This window comes from Macaca fascicularis, chromosome 4, assembly GCF_037993035.2.
Source record: "Macaca fascicularis isolate 582-1 chromosome 4, T2T-MFA8v1.1".
Lineage (NCBI taxonomy): Eukaryota > Metazoa > Chordata > Mammalia > Primates > Cercopithecidae > Macaca > Macaca fascicularis.
In genome coordinates this window covers 171,507,035-171,515,016 of record NC_088378.1, presented here as the reverse complement: position 1 = coordinate 171,515,016, position 7,982 = coordinate 171,507,035, and the positions used below count along the sequence as shown (strand labels likewise).

Below are 7,982 nucleotides of genomic sequence, written 5' to 3'. Positions count from 1 at the left end.
ATTTTATTTGGGGGTGGCAACTTGGCCAACTAAAAACTACATCTCCCAATCTCCTTTACAGCTAAGTATTGCCAATAACTATATTCTGGCCAATGAGACAGTACTAGTGGGGCTTTGGGGAGGGTTTCTTAATGAGAGCTAATTCAGTTGGGTAGTGACGCCATTTTGCCCTTTCATGGCTCCTTTTTTTCTTCTGTCTGGAATGCAGATATGATGGCAGGAGCCCCATCAACTATTTTGGACCATGAGGTTACCCTGACAATGGAAGCTATGCACTAAGGATGTGGGATCGGAAAGGCAGAAGGGGCCTGGGTCTCTGCTGACATTTTGAAGCTGCCATACCAGCTCAGGAATGCCTACATTTAGACCTGATAACAAAACAAACACTTGTGTGTTTAAGTCACCATAACTGGGGGTTTTCTTTTATATGTAATGAAGCCAAATCTTAACTAAAGAAAAGACAGTCACTACCTGAGAGAGTTTCTACCTCAGGAGATCTGGCCAGCTTTCCAATAAACTTCCATCTTCCCAGCTATTGTTCCAAGTGAAGCATGATCTATTACCTGATAACAAACAGCAAAATTTCCTCTCTGTCTAGGGATTCCTCCTCACCCAGAATCTTAGCCTGTGGCCCTTTCTCCTTTCTACAGGAGAGGAATTATGTTTTCCTTGCCAGATTCTTTACATGATTATACACGTGGGTTTGCACCAATCTTTGCTTTCATGATATAAATTTCTCTGTAAATCTCATTCTCATTTTCTTGCCTGTTTGCCCTTTTGGATGGAGACTCTCACCACAAGGTTGCCAAGTCACTCAGTTGTGATCTTTTCTCCAGGTTCCTACCCTTTTTTCTCCATCTGTCAGGAATCAAGTTTCAATAAGAGGAAGTTTATTTTTGATACAGTAAATTGATGTAAGAAGGAAAGCAAAGCTATTTTGATTAGAATATGTTTGATTAAATACCTTTTCCAGCTGTCTGACCCCAACTCAAGAGCTCCTTATTTAATTCTTTCTATGTGCAAACAAAATGAAGCAAGGCCCACCTTAGAAACAAAAGGTTTTCTCACAATGAAAATGTCGGATTCTTCTTCCTCTCAGAAATAATGTCATCTAAGGAAAAGTTCATGACAAGTTTGCTTTCTTCTTTTAAGGTAACTTTTGTATACGATGATAAGTAAAATATGAGTTGAATTTTGTGAAAATATCATGATTCAGTCACTTGCTTTTGTCTTTAAAATAAGGATGGATGAATAAATAGAGACATAGATGAATTGATGCGTGTGTGGATGAGTGAATGGAAGGATGGGTAAATAGATGAATAAACTGATGGGTGGGTGGAAGAGTGGATGGATGAGTGGATAGGTAGATGGATGGGTGGGCTGGTGGATGGATGAGTGGATTGGTGGGTGGATGGATGGATGGATGGATGAGTAGATGGGTGGATGGATGGATGAGTAGATGGGTGAATGGATGGATGGGTGGATGGGTGGGTAGATGAATGGGTGGATGGATGGATGGGTGGGTGGATGGATGGATGAGTGGATGGATGGATGAGTGGATGGGTGGATGGATGGGTGGGTGGATGGATGGATGGATGGATGGATGAGTAGATGGGTGAATGGACGGATGGGTGGATGGGTGGGTAGATGAATGGGTGGATGGATGGATGGATGGATGGATGGATGGATGGATGGGTGGAAGGGTGAGGGGATGGATGAGAGAAGGAGAGGAAAAGAGTAAGTGAGAGAGAGAGAAATAGAGAAACTATTAGAATTATCAGATGATTGAGAGAAAATGTAGTTCATTTCCCTTTATTTACTGATGAGGAAGCAGAAGCCCAGGGAGACCAAGTCCATGGTTCCCCCAGTGAGACCTAAAATCCAAGATTGCTGCCTCCCAGTCCAGAGGTCTAATATTGCTATTTTGTCTCAGTCCTAATGGAATTAGCCAGTTCAAACTAATTTATTCTGCAATAGGAGCCAACGGCCAAATCTCCATGGCTCAACACAACAATGGTTGACTTCTTGCCTACACTACATGTCCACAGCTGTTCTGCAGAACGGTGCTCTGCTCACCTCAGCCAGTCAGAGACTTGGGCTGACAGAGTTTCACCATCTGAGGTCATGGCCATCTCCCCAGACAGTCTTCAAGTTCGCTGCTGCGGGTAGAGAGAACACAGAAATCTCCCAGCAGCTCTTCCATGCCTCCACCCAAAAGTGACCTGTGTCCCTGCCACTCCCACCTCATTAGCCAAAGCAAGTCTCTGGGAGGTTGGAGAAATGTAATCCTCCCTTATTTCCAAGAAGGGGAGAATAAAAATATTAGGGAGCTTGAGAAATGTCTTCCACACCAGCCCTGCCTGCAGTCACTATTTAATAACCCACAGGGCAGCTTTGGGAATGGTCTACACCTCCCACGTTTTGCATTACGAGGGTAGGGAGAGGCAAAAACAAGGCTCACTGCAACACCTTTCTCAAAATACCATAGAACTGACCTCTGACAGAAGCTTGGAAAAATCCCAGCCCGAAGCCACAGGAAGCCCTGGGCATCCTTAGTTCTGGCTCTTTGTCATCAAATCTGCGAATACTGAGAGTCAGAACTTAAGACCTTAAGCACAAAATACAATGGCCATGAAAAAAACTCTATTTGTAGAGCATGCCATATCACTAAGCTAGAAGGTTCTGGAGAATGTTAGACCTGCAAGGAACCACTTCCTCCCTTATCTCTTTTAACAGCCCCCATATAGCTGACTGATAGATATTATTATCATCAGTTACATATGGCAAAACCGATACTCAGAGGATTAACAAGAGTGGGCCAAATGCGTTAGTCACAATAACCTGGGTTACCTATGGCAACAAACAATCCTAAAATCCCAGTGCCTCAACATATGTGTGTGCTCTTGCTCACATGGTATCCAATATGGGTTGCACGGAATTCTGCTCTACAGCCCCGTTTGGGACCTAGGATGGAGGCTCTGCCATCTTATAGCCACAGCATCAAAGCACATGGCCTTCTCATCTGGGAAGTTGGGGGACACACGTCTCCTCCATCTCACGGTGGGAGAAAAGAAGGCAACCAACGATCAAAGTGCTTTACCCACACACAGCACAAGTCATCTCCACTCACTGCCTGTTGGGCAGAGTTGGCCGTGTGACTGTCCCCCAGCAGTGGCTGGGAAGTACACTTCTCTGTGTGGGCAGGGCAGGAGAGAGGCTGGCGACATCCACCAAGCCAGGGAAGGCAGCACAGAGCTGGGTCCAGAGCCCAAGCATATTAGTCTGTTCTCACACTGCTATAAAGAAATACCTGAGACTGGGTGATTTTTAAAGAAAGGAATTTGATTGGCTCACAGTTCTCCAGACTGTACAGGAAGCACGGTGCGAAGCTTACAGACATGGTGGAAGGCAAACAGGGAGCAGACATCTCACATGGCCAGAGCAGGAGGAAGAAGGAGGGGGTAAATGCCACACACTCTTAAATAACCAGACCTCATGAGAACTCACTCACTATACAGTACCAAATGCTAAACCATGAGAAATCAGCCCTATGATCCCATCACCACCCACCAGGCCCCACCTCCAACATTGGGGATTACAATTGAACTTGAGATTTGGGTGGGGACAAAGATCCAAACCATATCACCAAGTTCTCTGGATTTCCTTCCAATATTCCTATTCTGTGGCTGAGTAAATGGCTCAAGTAAAAATGCAACTAGGCTCTAATCCAAGGACCTTGGGCTGGTCACTTACCTACCTGAGACAACGTTTGCTCATTTGTAAATAGGAATAATAAAAGCTACCCCAAGGCCTATTGTGACGATTACATGAGATAATGAATATTAAGCACTTACTATAGTATCTTGCACATATCGGCCCTCATTAAATTCTTGTTGCTGTTAGATTGTAGTTTTAAAGCCATCGTGACTTTTGATGTCATGAGCAGTGACGGCTACGTGATCAAAACATCCGCCTCTTCTCTGCAGATCTCAGACATTGTCAAAATCACCCTCCAATGACCCAGCTTTACTTCTGGCACCACCCTGGGACTGACAATTTGTCACTCAGACACAAAGAAAAACCTTCTCACGGACCCTCCAAGGAATCTAGGTTCTTATTATAAACCCTCATTTTATCCGTTAATTCAGTACATATTTATTAAGCACCTCTTCTGCATGTATTCCCTATGCTGGGAATAAAATTTTAGAGAAAACAAACATAAATCAACTCATGGCATTTATGGTCTTTGTTTTCAATTTTTTATCTTATTTTATTTTTAATTAATTAATTTTTGTTTTTTTTTTTTTAGAGACCAAGTCTCACGCTGTGGCCCAGGCTAGAGGGTAGTGGTGCAAGCATAGCTCAAGGTAGCCTCAACCTCCTGGACTCAAGTGATCCTCCTGCATCAGCCTCCCAAGTAGCTGGGACTACAGGCATGCACCACCAGGCCCGGCTAATTTTTTTTTTTTTTTTTTTTTTTGAGATGGAATTTCACTCTTGTTGCCCAGGTTGGAGTGCAATGGCGCGATCTCAGCTCACTGCAACCTCCACCTCCCAGATTCAAGCAATTCTCCTGCCTCAGCTTCCTGAATAGCTGGGATTACAGGTGTGCACTCAGTTAATTTTGTATTTTTAGTAGAGATGGGGTTTCACATGTTGGTCAGGTCAGTCTCAAACGCCTGATTTAAGAAATTAAAAAAAAAAAAAATTAGTAGAGATGGGTTTTGCTTGTTGCCCAGGCTGGTCTCAAACTCCTGGGCTCAAGCGATCTGCCCGCCTCAGCCTCCCAAAGTGTTGGGATTACAGGCGTGAGCCACTGTGCCTGGCCCACTCAAGAGTCTTTGAAGAACCGCAAAGTTACCTTGCGGAGTCTTTGGAAATAAGTAGGCATAGAACTCACCCCTTGCAAGTGAAATGGACTGGCAAACACTGCTGTCATATTCTGTACCCACACAGAGCACCGCTTCAGGCACACTTGGTCCACGTGATCTCTGTAGGTAAACCCTGCACCCTGGGTCCTGTGGTGGCCCCTGGCCCCTGCCTCCCTCCCGGGATTGCACACTCTCACAGCCACAGCAAGCTCAGCCAGCGTTCACTCTTCTTCTAGCCCATCCTACTTACCACAGTCACTTAACTCCGAAAAATCCTGGTGCCTTCTTGCTGCCTGCCAGGTTGTACTCCACTGGCAGGGTGGATGGTGTGCCCGCCTTTACACATGGCTGGGAATCTAAACCCCACCTGGCTCAGGGCCGTGGCGGGGTGTCTGATGCAGCGGCCGCAGCAACAGCTTCCCAAGTCGTCAGAGAAGAGCCTTAACCTTCCTCGCTACACAGGACTCCAGGAGTCCCTTAGGAAGCTCAGGCTAGAGCCTGTTTGTTCACCTTCCCCGTGATTCCATGAGCCATTTAATATCCTGAAATAAATCCCTTTCTGCTCTGCTCTGTAACTGAACCCTAACCAACACCGAGACTGGTATCAGGAGGGGTCGTAGGACTGAGTCTTAGGAATCAAAGTCTCAGCTCCCTCGGCTAGGTGGTGTTCAAACTCCTGGGCCCAAATGTATACGCATAACTTTAGAGAAATGAATTTCCAGATCCTCGCCTCCTTTATACACTCTTGCCTCAAGGCAAGAGTTCAAAAGCACACACTTTATAAAAGAAAGCACTAGCCCTCAGCCTTCCCAAAATTACTCCACGAGGGTTTAGAAACCTTCAAATGCCAAACACAGGGACAGCCTGTCCTGATAACCACGCAAGGCCCTTTCCAGCTGGAAAGCCCTTTCCAGCTTTCCCTGCCTCATGGTACTTTCTGCTAAGAAAGGGGCCTGGCTTTCGGCCCATGTTGGATGTTCTGAATTCAGGTATATGATAGTGAGCTGGCGAGTAACGACATGTGCTGAATAATGACCTCATCTCTGATATCTCTATCTACTGTCAAAAGAGGCATTGTTCTGCAGGAGGAGTCCTGTGGGGACCTGGGTAAGGAATGCTAGGTGATTTGGGGAAGAAAAAGAGGAAAGAATTGGGAGAATTGACGGACATTTCTATAACAAACGTTTCCTGTTCCCATCAGCTTAATTTTGTGATCAGGCTTTCCAGAGGTTACACCTATGAAGCATGAAAAGTAGGAAAAGAATCCAGGCAGAACCATCTGGCAGTGGTAGATTCAGTCATACATTTTTAAAATAAGAAAATTCCAGCTGGGCGGAGTAGCTCACACCTGTAATCCCAGCACTTTGGGAGCATCGCGTGAGCCCAGGAGTTTGAGACCAGCCTGGGCAACATAGGGAGATCCCATCTCTACAAAAAAAACTTTAAAAATTACCCAGACATGGTGGCACGCACCTGTAGTCCCAGCTACTCAGGAGATTAAGGTGAGAGGATCGCTCGAGCCCAGGAGTTTGAGGCTGCCATGAGCCGAGATGACAGTACTGCACTCCAGGCTGGACAGCAAAGTGAGAGCCTGAGAGAGAGAGAGAGAGAGAGAGAGGGAGAGAGAGAGAAAATTTTAAAAACTTATCATGTAAGTGAGACATTTCCAATAATATTTCACTCTTTGAATTAACATGATTGTTTTAGCAATGTTTATAACATTTATGTTGTTTTCATTAGTTGCATGATAACAACCATTGTAATCATGGCTTGACCCAGAAAACACTTTAAATTCCTAAAGTCTTTTGGTCACAGGAAATAAAGAACACTTTACAATTTCTATTCACATACATTTTTGGTTGCAGAAAAGGGTGATTAATAAATGTTTCAAGCATAAGTATAGGATGAACCTTGAAAAAATTATACTAACTGAAGGAAGCCAGTCTCAAAGGACAGCATACTGCATGATTCCATTTACATATAAATGCTTGGAGTGAGCAATTCTATAGAGACAGAAAGTGGATTAATGGTGACCCAGAACTGGGTGGGGTTGAGGGAGATGGAACAATTGCCAGGGTGATGATAGCTGAGGGGTGTAGGGCTTCTTTTGAAATAAAAATGTTCTAAAATATATTGTGGTCATGATGTAAAACTCTGTGAATATATTAAAAGGCATTCAATTGCACACTTATGTGAATTGTACAATATATAAATTACATCTTAATAAAGCTGTTAAAAATATACATTAGGTTGGGCACAGTGGTTCACACCTATAATCACAGCACTTTGGGAAGTTGAGATGGGAGGATTGCTTGAGACCAGGAGTTCAAGACCAGCCTGGGAAAAAAAGTGAGACTCCCTATCTCTACAAAAGAAACGAAAAAGCAATTAGCGGGTGTGGTGGCATGTCTGTAACCCCAGCTTCTCAGGAGGCTGAGGTGGGAGGATGGCTTAAGCCCAGGAGTTCAAAGCTGCAGTGAGTTTGATTTCACTACTGTACTTTAGCCAGAGCAACAAAGTGAGATCCTGTCTAAAAAATATATATAATATACGTATAGTTATACATATATACATACACACACACATTACATCATGAAGGAATCCTGAGAAGAAAATGAAATGGAAATGTATGCTCAAAGGGTAAAAAGACAAACAAAATTTTCAAAAATTAAAGAGATTGTTCAAATATTTTTAAAGTAAATGATGATGGATAGCATGTCATTATAGTGTTTAGACTCCGTGGATACTTTTTACAAAGTTACATGACATTTTTATCATAATGTCCCTATTGACAGTGCAGAGGTAGATTCACCCCGAAGCTAACGAACCCTAATCTTCAGAGGCTTTCACTAGCACAGGCCACCTCCAAGGCCTAGAAATGGCTCTTCTGGGTCACATATTTTAGTAAAATTTGCAAGACTAAGACCTGTCAACCTTAAGGATCAATGCCTCTTTTTACACTCCCCTTTGTCTTTCTTCTCCTCATGTGTGGTGGCATTGTAGTGGCCATGGGTGCTTTTGAAAGTCTACTAATTAAATTGGGATAAATAAGTTAGTTGGGGTTTCACAGGATGTATTTACTGGTGCAGTAACTTCCACATATGGTTATGT

The 7,982-nt window shown here is 43.9% G+C and overlaps 1 long non-coding RNA gene across 3 annotated transcripts in view; it reads right to left on the bottom strand.

Moving 5' to 3' along the window:
* Window positions 1-3,757: 3,757 nt before the first annotated feature.
* LOC123572869 (uncharacterized) overlaps window positions 3,758-7,982 on the bottom strand; it is a 30,793-nt gene continuing 26,568 nt past the window's right edge. For 2 of the 3 annotated variants that reach the window (XR_006697404.2, XR_010586581.1), the window contains one exon: window positions 5,974-6,462. This is a non-coding gene — a long non-coding RNA (uncharacterized lncRNA). Of the gene's footprint in view, window positions 4,680-5,973; window positions 6,463-7,982 lie in introns of those variants that run through there. The other variant, XR_012434338.1, reaches the window with a different exon arrangement.